The following is a 26322-nucleotide window of genomic DNA, read 5'->3' as shown; positions in this document are numbered from 1 at the left end:
GAACATTCATTGGGACATAAATTTAGTTTTTGCCACATCTAAAATTTGGTTCCAATATAGATTTTTGCATATGGATGGTTGAGCAAGATCGAAAAATCTTGTAATAAATTTGGATTCATGTGCAAGTAGAATTTATGGTATATCAAGACACCTCATGTAAATAAGTGCTTGCTGGCCTAAAGCCCTATCACAGCAAACTGTATCATGTATAACATAACGGATGATGGTGATGTAAATAAAATACATTTTACTAAAATGTACTGAAAAAGAAAATATACAGACTTCTGGAATATCCACTGCAGGGTGTTTTAGCAGATTCCCTTCAAAGAGCATTGATATTTAGGAAGCTGCAAATTGATTGTCAAATTAGTAATATAGACATACATACCACATATTACTTTTACAGCATAAGGCCAGCAGAAATTAAGTTTAACCCGTGGAAAGAACTACTACACTTTGCTCTCTGTGCCAAATAAATCTTGTCTCACTGTAATCTCACAAGATCTTGTTCACTTCTTGCAGCACCCAACATATATAAAGCAACATAACCATGCTGTGTTGAAATGAATTATGCTGCTTTTCACTTGTCAGAAAAAAATCCTCTCTCAAAGTTGCATAGTTTCACTTTAAAGCTGCAGCAGTTCTCCTGCGATAAATGTTCAAAGCAAAGAAAAAAAAATCAAAGAGAAATCATCATTTTCATCATAGCAATCAATACAAGCAGTGAGGAGTGGAAGGGTTGGGTTTTGGTTCAGTGTCGCTGGAGCCTTATATGGGTGCGTTCTAGTACCATATCACTGGCTTTGACATTCATACCGTTATTAATGGCTACAACATTTATCACAATCATATCACAGTCATAATGTTATTAATGCCAGGGTAGAACCAGATCTGTACTATACAACCTCCAGAGAGTCCTTAAAACACAATCTTAAAGAGGTTAATGTGCAGCTGCTTTACAGTTGGCACACCTGGAATGTGAAAACAGATGGATATGGTTTGATCAGGAGAGAGTGAAAAAAGTGAAGCTTTATGCACCTTGACATTGGCATACAGCTGGTCCAGTACACTTTATACATTTGGAAAAGCCAATGAGAAAGGTGGAACTGAAAGCTATGGTAAATCAAAAGGGCATTTCTATCAGGCTTCTGAAATATTGTATTTGTAATCCCATAAGATCTCAGTGGGTGATGTTACAAGATGCTAACAGCAACAGATGACTGATGAAAGCAGGTGATAATGGCTGAGCTAATAAGAAAATATCTGCTCCTGGAAAATGTACAGCACGCCATGAATTATACAGTCAGGGAAGAATAAAAATGGCAAGGTCTCCTTCCCTTCTTCTCATCTCTTTATTTTCCTCAGATTGCTCACATGGAAAGCTCCCTGGGGAGTCCAGTACAGAAGCTCAAGCTAAAGCCTCAGTGAACATTAGAGTCCCACTAGTCTGTGTCCTGGCTAATGCAAGGAGCTCATCCATTTTGTTAGCTTGTGCTCGCACAGTCCCTATGACAACAGATGGAAGTCAGGATTTTTTTCTTCATTTTTTTTTCTCTCTTTGGCCTTTTTTGTCTTTATCTCTCACCTTAACACCCCCACTCCCACCCCACACCTCCATGCTGTAGTAACCCAGCAGATTCTTTGGGCTGCAGGTGGCTGATAGCTCCAGAGTTGAGCTCCAGAGCATGTCCCAGGTGTAATTCATTTACAAAATGTTACAGTGCTGTAGAGATGTGGTATAAATGCGCTTAAAAAAAGACAAATGCAGCAGTTTTTCTAAGCATGCTCGAGGGCTAAATGGGAAGCAAGAAACATCTGAAAGATAGAGGAATAATTAAAAGGAATTGAGAGCGGGTGCAGTTGTCTTCAATTAGTTTGGCACCCTTGTGAAGAAATACATGAAATGTTGAGTGTTTCTTAAAGAGATTAGTTTTCTAACGGATGCAGACAGAATAGGGACTAACTGTTTTCCTAAAAGTCTGTTGCAACTCTTGCTATTTGCAAGTCAGGAGGGAGGAAAGCCAAGGGACAATGTCTACATACTAGACAGAGCAAAGCATTTGGCATTGTGAGGGTAACGGAGGGGTGCGGAGGGCCTGTTGATAGTATAGAGGTGTTCACTTTATAGGCTTGTAAAATCACATCAGCTCAAAAGTTATGAAGGAGGGCAAGTTTTTTGCTGAGGGAGGAGGACTTGGGAAATTTGTGGACTCCAGGTAGCTGTAGAATTATAACAGCTGAGAAAAAGCACTTCAGACATCCAAGCCCCTCTGGGCTGCAGTTGCAGACATGAGATGATCAGAGATCAGACAAGGCAATCTGTGTCCCTGGTAAGTGAAGATTGTGGTTTGACCAGTGTTTTAGAGCACAAATCTGCAGGAAGGTTTTGTGGCTGCGACAAAGGTCTCATATGACAATTCGCTGCCAGGGATCACATGAAGATGCTGAGTGGTCTCGGCAGGATTTGCTATGTTGTTGTCATCGGTGATAAGCCGAAGGGGTGGGCAGATGTCCAACTTGATATGTCGACTAGTCAAGCACAGAAGACCTGTGTGTCTGGGGGAATAAAAAAACGATGGAAAAGCAGACTTTAGTTGGTACCCAAGACAATTGAGGAATCCTTTGCTGAGATATCGGCTGGATCAGAGGAAGAAGCATGAAGGTGCAGGAAGAAACCCTTGGGAATTAGTTGAGAGGGGGTAAGTGAAGACACAGACACTATACACAAATGATTTGAAGGGTCAAAGTTTCAGAGGAGAGAAGTCAGGAAAAGCTGTCCGCTGTGTCACAGTTTTGAAGGTGCACTAAAAGACCTAAAAGGCCAGAAGGGAAGCAGCTCTCACAGCGTAGAGTACTTCAGTGGCAGCACGCCGCCTGAGGATAGGCCACCAAGAAGCCTTTGAAGTGCAACTGATTCAAGAGAAGGATTAGACAGCCAATTGGTTAATTTGAAGCAGCACATTCAAGCCTTTCACAAACAAGTGAAAGACAAACACCCACCCCCACACACTTAGACATACAAAGAAACAGATACTACATCTGCAGCACACTATTGATGCTGCACTCGGCAATTTCGCACATTTGCAAACATAATATAAAACAGCATGTGGTGACTGGAGATATGGTGTCTGACTTTAAAAATTCTGCAGTCACAGAATTACAAAACATGGGGTGTAGTGCAGTACTGCAGTTCTCTTGAAGGTTTTTTTTCATGCAGTTTAAAGTTTGTTTCTGAAAAAAGAAAGAAAATGTTCCTTCATAATCAGCAGTGCATCACGCTCCTTGGTGAGCGATAGTGCATGTATATTGTCACAAATTGGGTCTTTAGCATATGATGTCCTTTGACAGTCGTCACATCATCTTCTACACAGCATTTTCCCTGAACAATGACTGAAAATGAAATATGCTTACTGTAGCCAAAGGCGACTGCAGTCATCCCCATAGTTTCCTCGTGTGTCATTTGCTTAAAGTGTTCCTGACCTGTGTGAGAGCGTTTGCATTAGACCAGATATACTTAAAAGCTGTGTTAGAATACGGACTTTGACAGCAGTTAATAATACATTTGCCATACATTTCTTTTCTATAGCATCATTCTGAAGCTGTCATATCATATCAGTAGTAAAGCTGTATTTTCTGGCTGTTACCGTACAGTGTGATTCATGTTTCAGCTCCGTAGCGCTGCAGAGAGAGCAGTCGATGATGTAGGTTGTTTATCATTTCTAGACTCCTAATGGAGTCAAACTAACTCCTAGTATAGTTTGAGTTCCACTACACTATCAAATGATGCTGAGTGAGGATCATCTAAATGTTTCTCATCTAAATCTTATGTTTTTGTCAACACCAAATAATTATTTATTTTCCCAGAGCATCCAAATTTTGCAGACATAATCCGGCATGATGATCCAGTGGTTAGTCATCTCTGAGCTCAACAAAGAGCCATCAAAGCTGCACAATGCACATGCACATACCTCCTAATAACCATTGGCTGGAGTGGACTGCAGACTGATAATGTAAGCACAAAATTTAAAACACCCTAAAAAGGACGAGGCCACAAAAAGTGCAACCGCTATTGTTTTCCATAGAAATAAAAAAAGAAGCGATTAGGTGTGGGGGTTGATTTGGGGGACAATTAAGTTTCAAGGTTGTCTAAATGAGAGTGAGAACTTATGGATCTTTTACCAGCGATCTGCAAATGAAGGTAACCCATGCATGTCCATTTATAGGTTCGCTTTCACATGCTGCAAGTTTTTCAACCCTTTAATTACGAACAGAACCAGTTTTTCCAAGAGAATCAATGCCAAAACAATCACATAGAAAAGCGTAAATCCCGTTTCCTGGAATGAACCGAAGCCACAGTAAGTGTTTAAAATTCATTGCTTTCAGTGAATTTAATAAAACAGCCTACAGAAAACAAAGTATAAATGAATAAAACGCACAACATCAAGGCCAGCACGTGTGAAGGACAACTAATAAAGTTGTTCCACTTTGTGCCTTCACTTTAGTTTTTAACTTGCTAAGTTAACTAAGCTTGAGTGACACAAATCAGCAAAGACTATAACGATTTTGTGTTTCAAAGTTCAAACCTGCACCTGTCACAATTACATTGTGCTTTAGAAGTGTCAGATCCCTTAATGTAAGAGGAGACGACTTACAGCCATCAAATACAAAAGTCTTAACTGATCCTATAAAATGCTGCAGACCATGGCGGTAATTCTCTTCTCTCTGTATCTCTGGCTTTCTCTCTCTGGTTTTCAGTTTTTAGGATCATTTCTTTAAATAGGTACAGAAAATAAAATAAAATAAAAGAGGGAAGTTTGTTAGGATTCTATGAATCTGTGCTCTGTGCTTTTTCTGCTCCGAGGCCGACTGCGAAAATAATCGAAACTGTGTCACCGGAGCCCGAAAGGTTAATCTTCGCAGACAGAGAGTGGGCAGTGCAGCTGAAGAGATAGACTTTGGAGTTTACTGCCCTGCTATTTGTCATACTAAGCCTTTGCTTTAGACAAGGCAACTGGACACCTTGATCCTCTTAAATTAACTGTCAACATAAATGCAGCGCAGAGGGAAAAAATAAATAGGAATAACACCCTCCACCTCCCCAGCTCCTCTGCACCCACACCGTCCCATAACAGAAGTGGTCTTGGATGGAAAGGTCGAAGCTGTGTTGACCGCCGGAGTTAAGACAGCTCGCAGAGATGAGTTTGAGATCCATAACAAGCCCTTAAGGGCCTGAAACCTACAGAACTTGACCTGAGCCTCCACAGACTTCCTCTACTGTACGTAATTGGGAAAAAAAAAAATCTATGCCTGCCAGCCCACCCACAGAGCAGTTAATTCCCCAAGAACAAGAATAGGAACAGGCTTATGGGGCAGACATCTTATAAACATTTAAAGCAGATGAGAACTTATGGCTGGTGATCCATATTTTCATTAGGCAGACAGAGTCTTAGACAACTTTTGAATGGGAATGCAACAGCAGGCCTTGGCAGGTGGTGCTTTCATCGATCATTTGAATAAAAAAGGAAGGCTATTAAGTGAGCCCAAAACAATAAAAATAAATATAAAACATTTTCACAGAGGTGCCAAAAACCAACCATGCAAATGAAAGGAGAATAAAATGTGAGAATATGCAGAAAATATGCTTTGTTTTTTTCTCAGGACGCACAAACTGTGCACTGCTGCAGGAGGTGAGAATATTGCAAATGTAAAGTGCATTTGAGCATATAGCATTAAAAAAAGTTATTCCAGTAAATGTTTTTGTATTCACCAGTCATCCAAATGGACTTTCCAATGCTTTCAATTCACAAAACAATACAAAAATAAATAAATAAATAAAACAAATCTCACAAATCTTTGAGAACCACAATCCAAATAGGTCAGTGTGTGCTTTTACATCCTCAAAGCTTTAACATCTTTTATCCACACACACAGCATCTTTACTTTTCTTTTTTGCACTGACAAAAATCTCCACAGGCCCTTCCATAGCTGTGTTCAAAAATCCACTGCGAATTCTGCAAAATGACTGTTTTCATGTTAAAATCTTTCCAGACAGCTGTGCTCTGGTAATCAAGTAAGACAGAAGAAACATTCAGCTTTCTTTTAGACCTTTGACCGTGCCTCCTCCTTCCACATAAATAAGCCTGCAGTGAATACCTTGGTTGTGATGTGTAGATTTTTTTGATTATTTTGTTTATGTTTTTTGTTTTTTTTTTACTTCTGTTTAGGTCCCTTTAGGCGTTTTGTGCCAGCCTTCCGAACTTCCATGCTGTCAAGAGGTTTGAGTTCCAGCAGAGACTCCTCTCCATCTGCCCAACACTGTCCAGGTGGACTGTTCTGACATTTTGTTCAGTCACTGGCAAATAAGGGTGGACAGGGAGAGAAAAAAAAAATGTGTGGACATGTTTTGCCATGTCACATTATGGAGTATTTTATATAACTGTTGCCTTTTGTGAACCCCACTTTGCATTTATGCTTAAAATGCATAAATTTCTGAAGGAGTTTTTACTTTTGTTTTCCACAGTCTGTATGATAAAACCTCCTGTCTATCTGGTCCCCTGCACTGTTGAGAATTTAGTGTTTCAGCTTTCAGTTTCATCTGCCACGAGGCAATCCATCACAGTGCAAATGTATGCCTTTACTTTTGTCAGAATTATTATTGTCGCTTGGTAATGCATTTCTGTATTCCCCAAACAATCTGGACTTACAGCTTTGTGAAAGAAAACCTAACTGATTTACTACAGAGTTTTCCATACAGAAACCTAAACCAGTGGCTGCAAATTTTACAATTTAAATGACTAACAACAGCATACTTTACATCCAGTAATGCGAACAAAAAGTTCTTAAAAAAAGTGGCATTTGCACTGTTACATATTGTACAGCAGACTCATTTCGTATATTAGCTGCAAAGAGAATTATTTGCGTGGACTACCACCTCTCCTTGTTTCTTCAGATGGATTAGGGAACCAGTCACAGGAAACCATCTTGAGAGGCTCAACGGCAACATGTATGGTCTTCATGAAACAAATTTGTGAGTACCTGAGGCCCAATCATTAGACAACTTAACTGCTTCCGAGTTGAATTGTATTCACTGGATGAGATGGGCTGGAAATATTATTGCATTCATCTCTGCCTAGTCTGGCTTTTTTCACTTGTTTTGGGTGAGAACATTTGTGCAGTTGCTATTTTTTCCTTGTTTTGTAGACTGAAAATTTAATAAATAAAAAAGGAAGTTCAATTCTAGGAAATAGTGTACATCAGTGTAGTTTTCAGCATTGATGCGAACAATGCTGAAAACTAAAACAGTACAAATACTGCTGAAATTATCAACTGAATGCAAAATTACACATTTTTACAAGGGAAATGTTGTGTTGCTATCAAATCTGGTGCAGCAGACACAGCGATATCCTCACATATGGGTCAAACAGACAATCCTTGGATTCTACGCTTCCCTTAATGCCACTCAGGGTAGTCTTTTGGCTCACCCTGTCTGGTAAATACTCACAGATTTCAACCTAAGTTCAAGTATTAGGATGGGTTAAATCTGGGGAAAAACTAAGCCGGTGTCTTGGTTAAGGCCACTGACAGGAGAATAAACCTTAACACAGGGAGAACATTGCAACTCCGCACAGAAAGGCCATCCTCTGGCTGAGATTCGACCCCAGGACCTTCTTGTTGTGCTAACCCCCAAGATATTTTACTCATACATGTGAATGTCATTTGTAGAAGACATTGTTGAAAAAAAAAAAAAGTTTTACTCACTGGGGAAAATGGATGACTTTCACTTCATTTTAATTGCATACTACTGTGAGCCGGTGCAGGCACATTGCCACTTCACACATTTTGATTTATCTCTTCAATTAAATTTGTATAGCAACTTATCAAGAGTGGAGCAAGTGCAGTATTGTAGGAGTCCGTGTTAAAGTGTTCCTCCAGTTAAGTCTCTCTCTCCTGCATGAAACTTTGGTTGGCTTTGTCCAACTTCTTTTCTTGGAGCGATCTGCACAAGGCCAGCCTGACCTTGCTGATGAAATCAAAACACACACACACACACACACACACACACACACACACACACACATACTTGACAGGAGGGGTCTTGGAGGTCCAAAACTTACTTTTTTTGTTTGTTTGTTTGTTTTACACACTGCAGAAATAAATGTCAGAATGGTCCAACAACTTCAGTCCTCACAGCTGACCCACTATAAACCGGGAGGCCGGCCGACAGTGAGAGGTCAGAGTGGGAGGAGTGGTCCATGAATGCATCACCACCGGCTCTGAATGACACTAAGAGGGCCGAAAATAGAATCAATCATAAAATAAAAAATCATGTCTCTCCAATGTAGAGCTGGAGGATCTGAAGTATGATAACTCTAATCTATCAGGATGCCATCCTTCATTTTAGTGCATCATTGTGCACTAAAATGAAACAAACGGCTCGGCACATCTGATGTTTGGAAATGTTTCCGGTCCTACCTCTTGAAAACAAATTGCTGAAGTGAACACTCACAAATGACACTGTTAGCATCCATTTTAAATGGAAATCCTGGAACTTTCTTAGCATATACCTGCATATCGCGTAGATAGTCCTTCACTATCTGCAAGATAAACACACAAGTTCTGCATCTGTGTTACGATTTTGAAGAATTGCTAACTAAGGCGGTGTATTTTCCTATTAAGGGGAGACATTGTTTATTCCCTGAAAACATTAGCAATTATGTGTACTTACCATCAAATTTATTGTTGGGAAGAACTGGCTAATGAACTGAAAAATCTCCCTGAGTCAACTTCAAACTACTAAATAGTCAAACAAGCAAGTAGGAAGCAGCTTGCCTGGTATGAAAATTCTTGTTTACTCCTCTGGAGGAGAGCCACACAAATGCCACACAAATGTGCACTTTATTCTCATCGTATTTTTATCTGTTTGGTTTGTGACAAAGGTTATGTTAAAAAGTAGGGTTCTGCATATGTTTGACTGGAGTTAGGGCCACTGAACTTCTCCGCTCAGCTGGTGATTCTAACACGAGGCATGCTGGGGAAAAAAAGGAGAGCTTTTCCATCCACTTCTCCCAGCTGGCCCACTCACTTCCCGGTCACAAGCCTGCTTCTTTAACCAGAAAGCTTCTGCTGCTTTTGTTGATTTGCAGCAAAATCGTGTTGAATTTTTTTTTTTTTTCCTTTCAAAAAAAGAAAAAAGAAACATTCAAAGAGAATCGTTTACAGGGACGCCTTTCGTTTCATCATCAAGCTCCCTATTTATCCATGGATGACACTAGCCTGATTGATTTCATCTTTAGTCCCAATGTCTAACTCAGTAGTCTGAGAAGTGATTTATGCAAACAGATAGTGTTGTTAACATTTTGATCATTTATTTATCATGCTTGACAGGTTTTGGGGAATGCAGCAGAAAAAAGAAAAAAAAAAGAATAAAAGATCAGAAACCTCGGTGCAGATTGTCAGGAGTATCGTGTTTTTTCAGGAAGAGGAGGGATGGCATACTTTTAAAAAGGCCACTGGAAAAAAAAAATAGAAAGAGAATCTCACTGGATTAAACTGAAAATGCACACTGGAATAACTTGAGATGTTTGTCTGGAGTGGATCTGTGTAAATTCCAAGCATGCATATAGGCAGGGTGATTTTATTCAGCGGGGGTAAGCAGTAAACTAGACCACACGGGTTGAGGAGGTCTCAAATTGTTTGCGGCAACCTCATAAAAGATGGGAAATTGTGTTGGTTTTTGAGCTGATATGCAGAGCCAAGGTGAAGGACACGGTATGGTTGGAGACACACACATGCGCTTCCTGCCAGAAGCAATTGCCTTTATCATGCTGTTGATCTCTCCTATGGCGCTTGCCTTGTGGATTACCATTATGTAAAAACATGGTGATGTTAACAAAACATGTGATTGACATTCATAGGTTCTTTTTCAACACGCTAAATGCAACATCACCTCATATCTGTGTATTTAGAGTGTATGTAGCTACATTCCCTGGGAGAATAAAAGAAAAAAATACATTTTATCTGAATGACAAGTTATCATTTTAATTAATTTAGTCATTTTAGCCACTAAATCATTTTCTGTGTTGCAAAATTAAACAACGAGAAGCTATTTATTGATTTCTACTAGATTTCTTTCGGCCTTTGGCTTCCAATTCAAGCAGACAGCGGGGCCAAATAAAACCATCTTTTATGATAGAATCAGCGCCATGGAAATATTAAACACAGCACATAAAAACACACTGGGAGAGAAATTCCAAAGAGAGCAGCGGACAGTGGCATTAAGTACAACAGAAAATGTTCAATGGACTATTGAATAGTGTCATTAAGAGAGGATTGTGCCATTTGCAGTGCTTCAAAGCCTGAGACTGGCTTCTAGGGTCACAGGATAAGTGTGACAGAGCTCAGAAGTGTGTGGAAGAAAAGAGTGGCGCTATTGGGGTATTAGGCTTCTGTGCAGTCAAATAGTTCAGCATACTCTGTGTGCTTCCTTTGTTTGAGCTCTTTCTCAGCAGGAGAGACAAAATCACACTGTGGAGGCATAGTTATGTTACTGTTGTGGTCATGTTGTCTCATTTCCCCCCTTCTTTTCCTCCTGTTCTTACTCTCTGACTGGATGAAAGGGAAGAAAAACAGAAACGGCATGACATCATAATTAAACTCAGTCACACAGCATTTGAGGAGGGGAGTGCAGGCAAGTCCATTCGGATTGTGATTAAAAAGGAGAAAAGAGAGAAAAGACGGATGATAAACAAACTCCCCACAGCTAAGCTGCAGACATCAGATTCGATGATGTCCATATTGTTTTTTGTTTCCATTTGGCTTCATCAAATGTCAGCAGCAAAGCTGTGGGATTTGTCGAGCGTGGTCTTGGTGCTCTGACCTCCAACAGTGAAAGAAGTATAATCCGCTCCAGTCTTGTTTATTATTCAAAAAACACCCTCAACTAAGGATTTAGGAAGTGCAGCGAAGGGAGAAAAAAAGCTGCACATAGACTGTATGCCATTGTTTTAGCAGAGAAATTTCTTTCATATGTCTCTTTTATTGTGAAATCTGGATTAAAATGCAGACAAATCAACAACAAAACGATTACCAAGAAGAAACTTTATCCTCTTTCCAAAAAAAAAGAAAAAAAAAGAAAAAAGCCTCAAACTCTTCAAAACACATGAAATGAAACAAACTCTTCAAACCCCTTTGCTGGCTTTGTGTTCATGATTACCAGCAGTCAGCTTTGGATTGCCTGTGGACACTATTTGCTTTACTTCAAACAAAACTATTTTTTGATTCATTTTTTGGATAGATATTCTGAAAACATTACCTTTTTCTCATCTTTTGTTTAAATAAGCCGCAAACAAATTACAGTTTACATCCAACAGCAACCACCTGAAGGCACAGTATCATCGTAATCAAAGAGCTTGTGATGCTACAGTGCTTCATGTTGCTGCAAAGAAGCTACACACTCTCACATCAGTGGACGTTTGTGTCAAAATCGAAATTCATAGAGTTTGAGATATTGCATTCATGAGAATGGCATGGAGGCCAAACAATACCTCCAACCACTGCTATCATCTCCAGAGGCACAAGAATTGACAATGGCTGTAATATTTACCTCTTTTTTCCACATTTTCCATACTTTATTTTGAGATACTGGCAGCCTAGTACACACTAAGAAAGCCGATTTTCCAAATGCATCAATATCGCTGACAGCAGACAGCGCACTTTGTTTTGGCTGACAGTTGTTTGGTAACCATCCACATTACTGTACATCACATTAACTGATTTCCACATTGTTTGCTATTAGGCTTATAAAATGTCAGCTGCAATGTTTCAGGATTTTGTGAACGCGCCCCCGTGTCAAAGGACCTCTAACCGCAGAATAGCTTTATAACATAATCCGCTGAAGTCTTGTTTACTATACAAAGCAAGCACCCTCCTCGGAGGGCTTCAGAGAATGCTAAGGATAGAATGGAAGCGGTGCCTGTGAATACAGCACTTCACTTGTCACAGAACAGCCTCTCCAGAAAATTGCACAGTTGCAAAGTGTGTAATTAGAATAATTGGCGGCGAACATCAGGGTAAAATGTTTGACAATATACATAGTCTGTTTGGATGTACATTATTTTATGATCTTGTCCCTACTTGTTGAGGGAGAGACTAAGGCTAACGGATTTGCAAATGTCACAAAGGTCAAGATCAGGAAGACTTCTAATCACTATGGTTTCCAATGCACCATTACAGGTATATTCTGCTTAGATGTAAAGCTTTTTAAATATATATGGTTGCATACATGTCTTTGTTAAATAGATAATAAAAGTCAGTTTGTGATGCATGTGTTGCATTTCTTTATCTGTGAAAAAAAAATTGGATTGGTTCATATAATATCTTAATGTTAATATGAGTTCCTTAACAAGTTTTATTTGTATTTTACAAACAAATGGGAATCATTTGTATGCTGCAGTGGGCACAAGTTCTCTATACGTCAGGAGAAGGTTGGAGATCAACAGTCTGAGATACACTGCAGTGAAATGGAGGACCCTTGATGGAGCACAGCTCTAGTGTTCACTTGTGGTAGACTCCATTACTTCTCCATATATAGATGGCAGTGGGGAAGAGGATCCCCAGCAAATTTGATCAGCGAGATTACAAACCACTGCGTAGTAGATCATTTAAACCTCATCTCTGTTGCCTGCGAGGACCACAATACATTACTCCCCTGCTGCAGCACATCTATCAGTCCCCTTTGCCTTGCTACAGCAGGTCTCCCAAGATCAGATGAAGAGGGAAGACCACACTGACAAAACTGGGGTCCCGACCCAGCGGGGTCAAGAGAATGTGAAGCATGGCCGACAGTGTTCAAACGATGCTTTGAATGGGTGCAGATTCATCACGATGAGGGGGTGGCAGTAGCCACGGAGAGGTGGCCTCAGTGGAAGCTATCTGCAATGATAGACGGCCGTACAAGAGTTTCAGAACCCTCCGAGAGTGCTCTGCCCTCGTGCACGTTGCAGAAGGACACAATATATTGCAGTAATTGGATCCCTGTGAAAGGGAAATCAACAGTGGATTTGTGGACTGGATCAACCATTACAGTGGGAGATATCACAGCTTGCATCATTTTCTGGAATTATGTAGAATAAATAGCACTTGTACATTTGATATATGCTTTATAGAGATCATGTTGACAGTCTTAGGAAAAAAAAAACACAGATAAGGAAAGTGGACCCAAATGGGAATTCTTGCAATAAAACTAACTGGATGAGTGGTCATAGATCTCACTTAACTCAAGCCAAATACTAAAAAGAACCATCCTGTTATGTTAGTTTTTTTCATACATCTCTCAGCCCATTGATTACACACTGTTTCCTGCAGTTTAATTATGCTGACCATCTTCCAAAGTGCTCCGACAGTAGCTTGCCTTTCAGTGCTGCACGAAAATCATCCCCAGGGGTCTGGTTATGTTTTAAAATAGGCGAGCAAAATTGGAAAGATACAAAAATGGTGAGGGGTCCTCTCCCAAATAGTCATTTCAAGCTAATTTCCATCTAACTTGTTCCATTAAGTCAAGTAACAGCCACTTACATGAGTTGAGGGTGAAACTGAGGGTGCTATGAAAAGCAAGAGGAAGAAACATGATGGGTGATGGCCAAGAAAGCAGGGCATTCGAAGCACCAACAGGCGATTCAAATTTACCCATGACCGCTCATTCTCAGACAAGGTGGATGGCAAACCTCAGCAGAAGCAGTTTTCAGGGCTCAAGTTGGCAGACTTATCCCGGGTTAGTTAGCTGAGCATGCTTTATACAGGAAAGATGGCAAAGCAAAATCAAAACACTATGATAGTCTTGTTCATTTTTTGTTGTCAAATACATTCAAGATTGTCTTTGTCTAAAGCCACGCCCCAGCAGCGTTGAAATAAAAAAAGAAGAAAAAAAACCCCAACAATTCAGCTTTGCAACCCTCAGCCCATCCTCTGGAGAAACAATTATCATTATTTACTGTGACTTTTAAGAGCCGCTTGAGGGCCAAGCAGAAACAATGACAAGGACGTCTCCCTGTTTATGGAATTGTGTGAATATTATATTTGCTCCCTGCTGATAACTTGGACTATCAGACTGATTTGCCTGCTGCACTCAGCCTAGCTTTGCCACCCTTTTTGTTCCCCCTGCATCTCTAAACATTTTCTTTGCAGCTGTTTGAGTTAATGCTGTCATTAGACTATTGGATCCTGTAGCCAAATTATAATGTGATCTCCCGCATCATCTATTCTTCTTTTCCCTTTGAGCTGATGAATAGCTTAAGGTCAGACTATCAAATTAGTGGTTCCCATTACTCCCCAGACACTAATGGCATCTTTATGAAAGGAAAGATATGTAATATCTCCAAAAGCTTTTTGGAGAGCAGACAGTTGGTTCTTATATGAAATGTGAGTGCAGTGCCTGGTGAATTGGTGTGTGTCTGTTCGTGTTAATCCCAGTTTTGCTCTCTCCTTCATGCACATGTTTTTTTTCCCCTTCCAATTCATCTCAGTCCACTGGTATTTGTCCGCCCCCTCAACTACAGGATAACAGTGCATAATTGTAAAAATAAAATAAAACAATAATAATAAAAAAGAAAAGATAAAGAAATAATTTTAAAAAATACATTTTCTTAAAGGTCAGCTCAGACATAGCAGAAATAACAAACTAACCACAAATTGTGATATATATATTATATATATATATATTATATATATATATATATTATATATATATTATATATATTATATATATATATATATATATATAAGTGTTTTGGGGTCAACCGAGCTCCATTCAGCTGATCACGTTGTTATTCTCCCACTATGTATACTCTATATACTATTGTTATTTCAGGACAAATTTCAATGGCATGTCAGTTAATCCATGTTTGAATGCATCGGGCTTGGGAGACCAGGAAAGTTGGATATCACGATCAAAAGATAAGGTTGGTAATAGTCTTTTTTTATGGCATAGTATTACAAAGTCCATGAAAACACCAAATCCATCACCAAACTGGTAACATAGCTGAAGTATTGTCTGTGTGGCCAAAGCCTGATGTGTCCTCTGTGCCACAGAGTGTCACTGTTAAAAACTCATCAATAAGCCATACTGTTGCACTGGGTGATATTTCTCAGTTACCATGAATGGGGCAGTGAAGTATATACATGCCATCCTGCTGCCTCAGTAGAGTTCCAAATGTACATTAATCCGCAGCTAAAAATAGTCCCCAGTAAATTCACTATTTAATCCTGTCTGGCTAACATCAGCTGACAACAGCAATGCCCAGCTGTTTTAGAATAAAAGCAGAACATTTATAGCCCATTTTTCCCCACAGCAGAAATCAACAGGGTCACACGTAGGGAAGAGCTCTTGTAAGCAATGTGGGAAAAAAAAAGACAAAAAAAAGTCTATTAACAGGTGGTTTAAGAAGGCCGGTCTAAATTTGTTTTCAGAAAAACAGAAAGGGATCGAGAACAGAGAACCTGTTGTGCACTTAGTCACCTCCTCCTCGCAGGTTTGAGAATCCAACATTCTGCATTGGCCAGATTGTATTTGAATTACCTGCCACCCGACAGCCTGACATGGGGGTGACTTGATCTCGACCGGGACTGAAATCAAACAGCTCGGCTTCAGTGAGAGACCCCCCGGACAGGTGCAATAGAAGTCCATCACTGCTGGGTCGCAGCCTTAATCTGTCACTGTCTGCTGCCACCATCAAGAGCAGGTCCAAGGAGGAGACGGGAATGGCTCACGACTGCGGCTCCAGTTTGGGTCAGACACTTGGTAATCTATTGAATTTTTCGTGAATAAGTCTTGTTCAGGGCCTTTATTAAATCTATAACAACTACATAGCAGAAGGTGTAGTTGTATTTCTATAGTGTGAGTATTTATAACATGTTATTTCTCGTTAATACAGTGGCCTTTCGTGCCCTGGCGGCTGGAAAGAAGAGATCGAATCTGTGTCCAGGCTGCAATCAAATAGTTAAGTTCCCTAAAAGATACCTCCGCCAGCTGCAGTGGAGGTCCAGGTTATAACCTCAATCCCTCACTCGGAGTCTGGAGATAGACTGTGTTCACTTTCCACTCAGCCAGCTGTAATGTGTTCAGAATTCAAACTGAAATTGCACAGCAGAAACCTTAAGGTATTCAGAGTTAATCCAGACTGAATGTACATTTTAAAAATATTCATCACCTGGCATCTGCCTCGATGCCACATTTTTAACTGAAATTATCTCAGGTTTTGGCAGGATTTTGGAACTTTGCCTATGTTGTACACCAATGCCCTGTGTTAACCACCCGCCGCTGTACGCCATTAAGGCAATCACACACAGCACTGTATTTCACTTTGGGCCATGTCCACTTGTTATTTTGGCTCTTTAATGATACTCTCAGCCCAGAAGATAGGATTAGCCGTGATGGGGGCGAATCTAGTTACCGCCACAGGGACAGAAAGGCTCCTTTTTGGATTTAGCAACAGACTTTTGCAGACCTTTCTCTCAGGCCTGAGTGCCAATTTTGACCTTACAAGGGGTGAAAGCTTCACAATAGGATTGTCAGCTATCTTTTCAGCCCTTATTCTGTCAAAATTCACAATTCTGGCTATTATTGAATCCCTTGAAAAGGGCACGACAAAAATTTGACAGTGCAAGAGTATGTGGGCAGGATTATCCTCTTTCCTTTCACAAAAATTATAAAATAATAATAGCCAGATGTACATACTTAAGGTGTTAAATTCTCTTGGAGCCATTAACTTTAATGCTGTTGAAAGCCTGAATTTCATTTTAGGCTTTGTTTCTCCCTCCCTTCTTGTCTTTTTTTCCCCTAGTGGATGGATGTTAAAATGTGATGATCTCTGCCAAAGAGGGAAAAAAGACATCATTCCAGGTGCAGCTGTCTGCTTGTCGACATGAATAGAGACCCTGGAACAAAGGCTTTTATTGAAAGACAAATATTGTCTTACTCCTGCCTTTAAGAGTGTGGGCCTGTGATATTACAAATACAGCACTTACTCTGGATCCTTTGAGCTTCATATTTTGAAAGCATTTGGAGTTGGGGTTCAAAATCCAAAGTGTGCCTCCTGTGATTTAATTCATGACTTGCTAACGACGAGGCAGGTCAGTCTTGAGGTGACAGGATCATAAGTCACTACTTCTGTTGCCCCCTTGCTCTCGTCATCATCCTGTGTTACGGAGTTACACAATCCCCTTTGCAACGGCCATCTTGAATCCATTTCTCTGTACTTCTCCTGAACTAGGTCACATTCTATTCCTGTATTTTCTGAACTTCTCATAGCTTCAAATAATGTTCAAGCTGAATTTTACTCCACTGCCCCTTCAACTCCTGCGAAAAGGGTTTCTGATGATGCAAAAAGGATCCAGTCGCCTTTATGTGACAAGACTTTGAGAAGAATCTTCTGCTTTATCATTTTTAATTATCTGAATCTCCAGAGGGACTCACTTGCTGGATACTGATGTACTGGAAGTCCAAGGACAAGAGATGTCTCAAATTCCAACAAAAAAAGCTCTTAACAATTGGCTTCAGAATACAGCAAGGAGGAGTTTGAAATGCATAGTTTGGTTTCAGCTTCAACATGATTGATTCCTTCTCAGTTTTAAAGGATCTGAAGTCCTTAACGCTTTTGTAGCATCAAAGTCTGCTAGTACTCACTATAGATAGAGCAGCCAAGCTGCAGAGCCAGACCCACATCTGTCAAATGCCCCCCAGTTTTTTCATTTGTTTTGATGAGCGTGTTTGTACAAGTTAGTTTCTGTATGCAGTGTGAATGTAGCTCCAATTACGTGAGCTGTCTAAAGGAAATAGCAGAGAGGCTTACTTAAGCATCTGCTACTGTTTGATGCGCTTGCTGACCTGCTGACTTGGGAGTTATTTATCATTAAAATATGTAACAAAATGCGTACAGAAGTCCCACTTCGAAACATTGAGAATAATATGAACAAGTTGCATAAATCATGTATTATGTAATAAAGTAAGTTGATTTTTCTCATTTGTGTAGTTATTCACCAAGTCAGGTAAGGCAAAAGAAAATTGTGATTGAATATGTATCAGCTCTGCTCCAAGATACAGTACGACTACAAATAAAGGTTTTACTGCATGTAATTGGTATTCATTGGCGGCTCATTAATATTTGCTTGTGTTTGTTTCTGTTTCTGTCTGTTGTTTCTGAATAGTATGTGTGAACAAGTCTGATCTAAGATTTTACAAACTAAACGAGACAGAATAATTTTCTTGAAACTCTAAACTTATTCCCTCCAACTTTTATAACACATAAAGGATGAAGAGAAAAGAAAGTTTCTCTTTGTCACTAAATTGTAGACTGGGGATAACAGTCACTGAACTTGGAGAAAGTTCCACTCTTCTTGTCTAGGTGACCGTAAAGTCGCGGCAAGTATTTCTTCTGAAGTTCACTCCTGATCCGAGGATGTTGGTGAAACTATAAAACTTCAGCCCTTTACTTTTACAGCTGAAATGTGTTTAAGGTTTCCAACTTCTGTTACACTGTGTGATATACTGGAGAAAGAATCTTTGTAATGGTGTTTCCAAGTGTCTAAAGCATTCATGAGGGCTTTAACTCTGTCCTAAGTATTCTGACTTAACATTCCCAAATCATTATTTAAATATTGCATATTACGTTTACGATCCAAATGCGGACTGACTGTAAGCACGGTGGTGAAAGCTTCTTTTTTATGATTCTGCATCTCAATCCCAGTGCTGGAAGAAATGGCACCACGCATGCCTGAACTTATTTGTACTCGGTATATATTATGCAATCAAATTGAGGTTTGTGGACGATGTTAATGAAGTCAACTGCATTCCAGTGCTGGTCTCCCGCTTGGTCAAACAAACATCTGCTAGTCAGCTAAAAAAAGGGGGAGGGAGAGTATATTAAGTCTTTTCAGGTCTTAGGCCTGAATGCTTTTTCCTTCAGCGCTTTCCTCCTTCCTGAATGCATCATGACTCTGAATCACAAAATAAATCAGTCTTGTATCCAGAGTGGTTATGAGTGTAGATTATTAATGGGTTTGAGACGTGCATTGAGGGGAGGAAACTCCATTACAGTGGCTGCAGGGTACAGGCTAGTCCTTCTGACCTAAATGATCCCTATTTACTCAATAAGAGAGCACAAGAACATACAGAACAACCTAATTATATATTGTAGACCCACTCACGCTTTTTTGTGCAAGATCCAACACTAGCAGATACAGTAATTGCTGTTAATATCAAGTATTCCTAACTGCAGCACTGATGGTTTAAGATCTCTGCAGCCTCGCTACAGTAGCAATTGTACTGAGCATTTATTTCGCTCCTGTGTTTAACATGCTCGCAGTGCCAATGCAAACATGTTCATATTTAGTAGGTTTAACATGTATTACATTCACCACAATATTTAAGTCAAAGTGGGCCCAAGTGGCAAACTGCATCACTGTCTGGCCGCACTCTTTGTGGGGCCAGACAGAAGAAAAAAGAAGAAAAAAGAAAAAAAAAAAGAAGAAAAAAAGAAGCTAATTTTTAATGCCCTTTTTGGGAAATTCTTTAAGTATTGTAGACCCAGGTGGTCAGGGAGAATTGTACTCTACTTTTCTGGGTTGTTTTTCTCTCGTATTCATTTTCCTTGGCTTTGTCCATACAGTTCTTATGTAAAAAATAAATAAACCGAAATCTATTTTTCTCCCTGAAACACTGTCATATCTCCAGCAATGCCATTGTGAGGACTGATTAATGCTACCATCAATAAATCAAAATACCATCAATCAGGGATAGAGAATTTCACTGTAGAGCTGCCTTTCCTGTTTGATGGAAGGTCCATTTATAGGATTTAATTATTTAGGAGTTGATCGGTTTATTAAGGTCAGGTGAGAAAATAAGGTGGGTTACTGAAGTGGGATGAGATTTCTGCCTGTGTGTGAAAGAAGCCGAGTAAAGACAAGTGAGCTATAACTGGTGGTAATCCTCTTGCCTCTTTTGAGACATTTCTTTCTCTTCTCGCCCAAGAGCGACTGACCTTGGTTAGCTGATAAACTCAACAAAATGCAACAATTTCAAACATTTCCAAAATACCTTTTCCCAAGTAACCTTGTACATTAGTTGATTTGGTAAATAGAGCAAAGACCTGAAGATTGACTGAAGCAGGTCAACTTCTTCCTCCTGGTGTTCTTTAAAAGATCTGGAATTGAAAGTTCCCCCCATGTTTTATTTTAACATCTTTCAGGCCAAGTAAAAAGTACTTGTGAAGAGAAGATTAGACTTAAAGTTAAAGATCAACCCAATATGGTATTGATTTAAGTCTAATGGTTTTCTCCAAAGTGGCTCAATATCAGAATTCCCTTGAGCTGGAGATGAGGCTTCTCCACCGTCTGCCTCGGTCTCCCCATCTTCCTTCTCTCTGTATATAAAGATGGATAAAGAGATAAAAAGCAGGACAGAAACAGACCTGAGCAGAGCCGAGCGTTAATGAAGAAAACAGAAGGTCTAGTCCATATGCCACAGATCTGCAAAAAAGTGTTTTGGCTCGTGGTGGTTCTGCTGTTACATTCGGGAATGAGACTTCTGATCTGGAATAAATGATGGTAGAAAGTAATTGGGACATCATCTCCGCACAAAGTTATTTCTCCAGATGACTTTTCTACCCCCTACCCAACCCCAAATTTGTTCTCACTCGAAATGTGCATCAATAATCCCAGTGCCACAATGAAGAAAAGGATTAGCGTCAGCAGAATAATTGAAGGAATGGATTTTGGGATTGATGTTGCTTAGCAACCTCTTAATTTGAGTTTCTAATGGTAGCTTTAATTTAGTCCCACCAGAATTACGTGCACAGAAGGCACAATTTTCTCTTTCCACCTTGCTTAAGCAAAAGTCATATGATCAGTGGTAATACAGTGTATGACCAATTCATTTCAAATCCAGCTTGTGACCAATAGTTACCACATTGCTTCTGTATCTGCACACAACAAAGTTAGCATATCACAATTGTAATCATTAAACTGGGCTTCATCTGTCTACATTTTGCTGACAGTTTTTCATATTTTTTTTTTTTTTTTTTTTTGCAATGGCTCCACATTGTCAACACAGGAAAAGATAGTCTGAAGTGATGTCTTGATACTTAATCAGCTTTATACAGGCTTCTTTTCAAATCTTTTTGCATGTTTCTCCTGTTTCTATGGTACTATTACGCCTAAAGGGAGTATTTTAATCAGGTATGACTTTGAGCTTCCCTTGACCTCTGTGAAGTGTTCTTTCGAAAACAGTTCAAGGGTGAATTAATTTGAAACACTTACTGTAATCAAATGCCCAGATAAAGGAACAATAGAGAATCAGGCAATAAAACTTAGCCAGTTTGCACTTTGAATACTTCTCACAAAAATTACCTGCATTTCCCTGGTTTGGGGCGGTAGGAGCTCAGTCCATCCAAATTTGACTTCATAACTAACCAGCACAGATCAAACTACAGAATGTGTTCCCTTGAACCCACAACTGCTTGCCGACTACGGTGGCCCCGACACTGACATTTTTCTAAGTTAAAAGAATATGTAATGTATCTCAGAGGAGGATGAGGACAAGGAAACCAAGTAGCAGATCCACATCTTTGTGTCTTCCTTTTTCCTTTGTACACCACCAATCACACACTGATTTTAACCACGTATCCATCCATCCAACCTCTTCAGCTTTATCTGGGACAAACTATATTGATTTCAAGTGCATGTGGAATACATAAGCGTACACAGACACCCAGTGAAGCACTGGTATATAAACATGGGATCATGTGCCTGTCTGCTACTGTCCACATCTGCTTTAGTTTGAGTGAGTGTCCCAGTGTTCTGCAGCTGTTGCACTTCTTTCACTGGAAAAGTAGTGCTGTTACTGAACATCATCCAAAGAGATGATGCTTTTTCAATTGAATATTTTGATGAAGGGGGGAGATCTCTATCATGTGTTTAATATACTCCCATGTAATCCTACAGGAAGTTATTTCCAGTACATCACAGCCTCATCCCTTTTCGAACCACGTATATTCAGAAAATTCATTTGATTTGATAGCAGGACAGGCAAATACAAAATTCAAAGCAAAACATTTTCATTTTCAACGTGGGTGCGCATGTGTGTCCTCCTTTACGGTTAACCAACACTGATATCAGACTTGTTGTTTGCACAGCTTGAGTGATGCGCCACCAAAGTGACCTACAAAACAGCCGTGGTGGGGCCATAAATCACATTGGGTCTGGAATTAATCACTGTGTAGAGGACATCTTCCGCCACCGCTGTCCTCTCACAATCACTCTCTGCAAAACGCTTGCTCCCTCCTTCCTTGCATCCATCCTTCTTTTCCTCCATCGCTCCATCAGCCACCAAAGCGACCACCAACTGGTCTCGAGAGGAGCAGGATAAGGAGAGATGTCCTTTCCACCACTCATTTAAAATGCAGGTTAAAGTTTATAGAGTTGCCTGTGCACCAGCTATCTGGAATACTGTTCAGGAGAGAGAGCAGAAAACAATGAAGACTTTGTTTTTTGATATCATCCACTTTATTTCACAGCCTTCACCCCACAGCACCATCATTATGATAACTGTCAGTTTTATTTCAGGATGCTGGCTGTAGGGACCAGGGTGAGAGCAAGAAAGGGTGAGGAGGATGGAGTGCTTGATTTATTAGAGGACAGACACAGCGGGGGATCCAATCAACATTACATTGGATGCCAACACCAAGTCGGTGTGAGGCGCTTCACTTCAAGGACAGCCGCAGTCAGTTCAAAGACAAGCAGACACAGTGGCTGTTGTCTTCGCTGTAAAGCTCAGTCTGCCCCCTCTCAGATCTGCTTCAACGTGATAACCCTCCACGGAAAAATTACAGCGCTTACAAAAACTGCCATCTCATTTCAGCCGTCTGTCATAACAGCTTGATTATGAACATGTAGCAGTTTGAATGTGCAGCGTGCGATTTCTGCCAGTGGGATACTCATTCAAAACAATGAAATCAAAAAGGCGTGGTTTAATGATGTAGTGAAATAACACAGGATCACGAGAGCTGTTTTCTTGATTGTTAAAAACCCACCACTCGTGATGAAAGTCAGACATGACCCAAGCAGAAATGTCCATGACCAATGCAACATTTTAAAGTTTTATTCACGTTACATCTGGTGACTAACACAATAAAGTTCTTCATTTTCCTGGGTTTGAACATTGTTGGAGACATGTTGAAATAAACAGCTAAAAAAAAATGCTATCAAAGCTTGAGTGTTTTGAAACATTTCAATAGAAGCAGGTACCATGTGAATGTCAAAATGCAAACTGTGCTACAGTCCCAGCTCTTAGCAACACTTGTGTGACAGCTTAGTAAAAAAAACAAAAAAGAAATGGCCTTCACAGATGAATGCCTCTTGCAATTCAACATTCCACTGTTTCTTATGCTCTTAAACTATTTGGTAGAACGTCAGCGCGAATGCGGCAGTAGAATAGGTAAGATGGGGGAAAAAAAAGATGTGATTTTTCACACATGGTAAATGGGAATTCTTTTTAATTCACATCAATCACAACACCAGAGTGGGAGAGTACTGAATCTGCAAGTTATTTAACGGCTGCCTTTATTATGTATGTTTTTACATACATGTGGCATCGCAGGAGAGTTCTGCTTATTCTTGTTGCAAATTATCCTTCACTTACATAATGTCATAGACATTCAACTTCTAAATTGTACTGTGATGACGCACCCAGCTGCTTTCATGATGAGTACAAACGGTTCAAACTGAAGGAAAAAATTCTTAAAGTCATCATTTCTGGCATTTCAGGATAGGGAGGATTTATGTATATTCAGATGCTTTTCCAAGTCATCCTATTGTCAGGTTGTTTAATTTATTTTTTTGAATAGGGTCTGGTCACCATCCATTAACTATTTTCCCTTCTTTTCTGCTCCTCTATCATGAAATTCCTCACTTCAGGTTTAGAATCTAATTGTGCGTTTTATGTGACAGGGTTGCCCAGCCTTTGTCATTTGTGGTTCAGGAAATTCTGCTTTCGGGTCTGTTTTTTCTTCACCTCCACAGTCCCCCCCCTCCCCCCACCACCATCACCACCACCATCCCTGCCCCTGGTAACCTAATGGATTACAGTCTCACACTACAGGAGACTGGACAGGTTCAGGGTGTAAAAGTCGTCTGTATATGTCAAGCCAAATTTGCGACTGCCGCTGCAGGGCTCAGAGGCATCCCTCACCTCTCACCCCAGTGGGTTGAGGCCGATTTGATAGCTGACAGCTGCCCAACATAGTTTTTCAGAGGTCAGTGAAAGGCCTCGGTGTGTAGATAATGTCCAATTTCCCCTAAAACTGCATTTTTTTTCTTTGGCAATCATACACATATACAACTTAATGTTGCACTTTTGGCAGGCAGCCTGCCAGGAAAAAGAGGGGTCATAAGCATGAGTCAGGAGTCAATTTCCCAATATCCCAAAAAAGATTGTAAGTGTATTGTTGATATATGAACAGTCACAGGAACACTCATGCAAAATGAGCCGTTTAGTGGGAACTCAAACACAAGCCAACAAGGCATCACCTTATTTTCATGTTTTCTGACCTTGCTCGCAGTGTACTACGATTCAAACTTCCCACACTCACACACCCTCAAGAAACGTAGCAATACATGAACACCTGTTCCCAAAAACACTGGTTGATGGTTGTTTTGATGGCATCATTTTTGACCCTCTTTGTTAGATATCTGTTATTTCACTGTTCAGTGTGGTCACATTTTCGAGAAGTGCGTCACTTGAGTGGCTGCTTTGAGCCATTTGTTGAGTTATTTTTGTGCCCCCCGACCACCACCACCGCTCACTTACAGCCACACAAAAGACTCAGGCCCCCAAATAAAATGACATGACATATAAACCAGCTAAACTTTTGGACATTGCACTATACAAGCAGAGAGGTTTGTGGATAAAAAGTACTACTGAAAGGGCGGTTGGTTGTCTTGTGACAAATGTAGGGCAAACTTTTGAGGTCAGTTGGGGAGTCCACTGCAACGAAATGCTGAATTATGTCAAATTTAAACTCCTGAGTTTGTTTGTGAGTAAATTCTTTAATGTTCCCATTGGAAATGTATCTTACACACTTTTTAAAAGTGTTATTAAAAGTGTAGGTCTGAAATGAAGTTGAAGAAAAAGCTTAAGACAAAACAAAAGAGCCCCTCATGCTCACAGCAAGTTTTGAATCACCATTAGGGCAAACAGATGCACTGCTTTACCTGTCCTTATATGGGCGTTCAGTCATCACATGACCTCCACTCTAACAAGCACAGGTGAAGCTAATTAAGAGGATGCCTTTTGATAACACAAATCCCCTTTTCAGCTATCTTAAAAAAAAAAAAAATCAACATTTTTTTCTCAAAACTGTCTCTTTCATTGAGACATTTTCAGTTTTATTTCTCCTTTTCATCCTTTTTTGTTTAAATGTTTTTTGTTCATTTTTATTTATTTATGTATTCTTTATGTAACTAGAGGCTTTATAATATTTGTCATCCACTTGGATGTTTGAAGCTATTGTGGTTTGTTTAACTTATTTTTAGATGAAAATTTAAAGTAAACCATTCGTTCATTTTAGCTGTTGTGACAATTCATACTTACAAAAAAACAAACAAATAAAAACATGTATATGCAAGCCAAGTTAGTGGCCTATTTGTTTAATAATACCAATAAAAATCTTGTGCATATAAAAACCTTGTTGCATTTTTATTCTTCCTTACTTTTATTAAACCTTATTTTCTATGATTGTCAGTTTGTTTTCTTATATAAATATAGTATAAACGTTATTTTTTTTATATATCCTTGCTTTTTTTATCACATTATAGCCACTTGTGAATTGGAAAACAATGTTTTAAACTAAAAAATAAGTCATTTATGATTTCCTTTTGCCCTGCATGATTATGTTTATTTTAAGTCCCTTTCCTGTGTTGTTTTTTATATATTTTATATATTTGTGGTTTAGTTTAGTTTTTTGCCTTGATGTAATTTGTGTAACTCTCTGCACCTGCCTGGTTTGGTTGAGGAGTCATGTGACAACATGGAAGCCTATAAATGAAGGAGGTACTGCTAATGCACCTGTTTGACCTTGCTTCATTCAGGGTGTGGTCTCATGGAAGAGCTTCTTTTGTGTGGGCTTTTATTCCCCCTGCTATCATTTTGCATCAAAATGATTTCAGTCAACAAAACAGAAAGGGATCAAATGCATCATGGTGCTTCCTTCTTATTAATTTGCTGCAGCCCTCCTACCCAAAAAAGAAAAAAATAACTGCTTCCTTATTGTAAGCTCA

Source organism: Scatophagus argus, chromosome 24 (genome assembly GCF_020382885.2).
Source record: "Scatophagus argus isolate fScaArg1 chromosome 24, fScaArg1.pri, whole genome shotgun sequence".
Classification (NCBI taxonomy): Eukaryota; Metazoa; Chordata; class Actinopteri; family Scatophagidae; genus Scatophagus; species Scatophagus argus.
This window is presented reverse-complemented; position numbering follows the sequence as displayed.